A 2,755-nucleotide genomic window follows, 5' to 3' on the forward strand; every position below is an offset into this window, starting at 1 on the left:
TTCCCTAAAAATAAAAAAAGTGGAATAAGGGATTTTTGAATCACTTATGATATTTTGGGAGTGAGAATGGCCCAAAATAAATTTTGCTGAAAATTCCCCCAAAAAAATAATTATTTTTGGGAAAATAGGGAAAAATAAAGGGGAATTAAAGTGATATAATTATTTTAATTACCTAAGGACTCCAAAAATTCAAGTAAAAATATGTATACACTCCCTAGGAATATATATGAATTTATAAAATTATTTCCATGCATTGGAAATGCAGGAAGTAATTTATGGGGAATTTACTTCTGAATTCCTATCGGTAAAGGCCCGATTTCAGAGAAATGTGAAATAAATACCTAGAGGTCTTGGAAAATTCCAAAAACTTTTAGATCACACTTTTGGAATAAATAGGTATTTATCATGAAATAAATGGAATTTTTGAAGCTCTTAGCTATTTTTCCTAATAGGAGGCAAGAAATTGGGTATTATGTGACCAAATAATTTTTAAAATTACCCTAACCAATTCCATTGCTTCCTAATCAGTTTTTACCATTTATTTAGCATCTAAAAAGGCCTAAATTCGTGCTCATCATGATCAAAATAGCTGGCTTGTGTGCTGGGCAAATTTTTAACCATTGGATCAACTCTCTTGAAACTTGAGTCAAAGGATGTGTGGCTGAGATTACTTCCTCATTTTGGCCGACTTACACACTTAATTTTGAGGTAGAAATAGCTGACCAAGGACAGGTTTTGGGGCAACAAATGAGGTCTATAAATACCCCCATAATTCAGCCAAAAATCATGCAAAAATCTGGAAAAATAGGGAAGGTTCTGCACAAATTTTTCTTGAATTCCAAGCACCCTTCAAACCACTTTCAATCCAAGGCTAATCATCAAGCTTTAATCCAAGACTCCTTAAGGTATGTTTAGGCTTTAATTTGATGCATTTTAAATGGCCAAATCGTTACTTAATTTGAGGGGGAAGTGCTGTTCCATTTTTGTTATTCTGGAAGTGCTAGGAAAGGATAGCAAATTGAGTATGAGCTTGTGTGTTTTTGATGTTTGGTGCTGTTTTGAATGGGTTATGGAAGAAATTACCTTAGGACCTATGACTTTTCATTCGGCCAACTCAAGAACTCAAGGGTAGGAATTGTTTCAATAAGTTTTAATGGTTCCAATGGATTTAAAATGTGATTTTGTGTAGGATTATGCTATGGAAGTGTGTTTAAATTCATTGGAATCAAATGTGGAAATTTATGAACCTAAGGGGAGGTGTTCGGCCATCTAGAATTCATGGACTTATGATTGGATTTTGATGGTTTTGATGCTTCTATTGAATTCCTTGGGCATTTTTGTGTAGGGTTATATGGAGGAATTGAACTTAGAAGCATTTTAAAAATCAAAGTTAGAAATTTTGACATCTTCCCTTTTAAAAATTCATTTCTATTTTGATTAGAACTTAAGGAAGGGATTTGATTTTGTAAAATTTGATTTGATATTTAAATTCTACATGAAAAATCATGTAGGAATGGCCAGGGAGGTTTCTTGAATGAAAAGAAAAACAATTAGGCCAAAAATCCAAAGAAAAAGGGTTTGATGTTTAAGTATTGGGGAATGTGTTTGAATAATTGTTGAATGATTGGCATTGGTGATATGAGGGGACGTACGGACCGGCTAGAATCAAGTAACGAATGGATGGTTGATCTAGGTAGGACCTTAAGAGAACCTGTCTCTTACAACCCTAGCCATGAAGACACCACAAGATTGATCAATCCCTTGACATTGTCGAGTATTCTCACAAAAATACAAGGATGCAAGCAAAGCACACACTGAGAGAAATAAACTCAATTCTCATTCATCTAAGTCTGCCTTCAATTACAAAAACGTAGCCTATATATAGGCAACAATAGAACACTCTAGAATCAGTATCCTAAGACATAAATGTTAGGGATGATGCCTTATTAATGATTATTTGACTATGGGAGGCACCATTTATTACATAGAAATAAAAGGAAATAACTTAAACTTTAAGAACAAGTCTGCTATTTAAAAATAGGAAAGTAGATCAAAACATGATCTTCTAGAACACTCCTTGACCTAAAAAACGAATTTAAATCATAATCAATTCATAATGATGCCTTCTTGATCCTTCTTGAAGATTCTTGGATGTCACTTATGATCCTTGTCCAAGGCACATGCTTGTCACATGGTATTTTAAGTGAATTCTTTAATTTGAACCCCACATGGGCCTTGTACATCATCTTGTTGGGCATCTAGCAATGTGATCACCATTTTTGGACTCCTTTTAGGCTCATTAAAATGTGCTTCTTCCAAATAAATGGGCTCCAGCTCTTTTAGCTCTCTTATTAGACAATTTAGGGCCTCATTCATAGCTTTGATCCTTGCTCTTGTCATTGGGCTTCCAATGCCTTGTAATGGATCTTTTGGAACATTGGACTTTTTTGTTTGGGCTCCTTGCCCGTGCTCTTAATGACACCATGCTCCTCCATCATTCCCTTCCTGCTCGAAAGGATTCGTCCTCAATCTACAACATCAAAAGAGATAAATCAGCAACATTAAAAGTAGCACTAACATTACCATAGGAACTAGGCAAATCTATTTTATAAGCATTGTCATTAATCCGCTCTAAGACTTAGAAAGGGCCATCTCCTCTTGGATGTAACTTAGATTTGCATTGATCGGGAAATCTCTCCTTCCGCAGGTGTACCCAAACCCAATCTCCAGGCTCAAAGACAATCCTCCGACGACC

Source organism: Neltuma alba, unplaced genomic scaffold (genome assembly GCF_004799145.2).
Source record: "Neltuma alba isolate B1F8T4 unplaced genomic scaffold, ASM479914v2 tig00011224_pilon, whole genome shotgun sequence".
Classification (NCBI taxonomy): Eukaryota; Viridiplantae; Streptophyta; class Magnoliopsida; order Fabales; family Fabaceae; genus Neltuma; species Neltuma alba.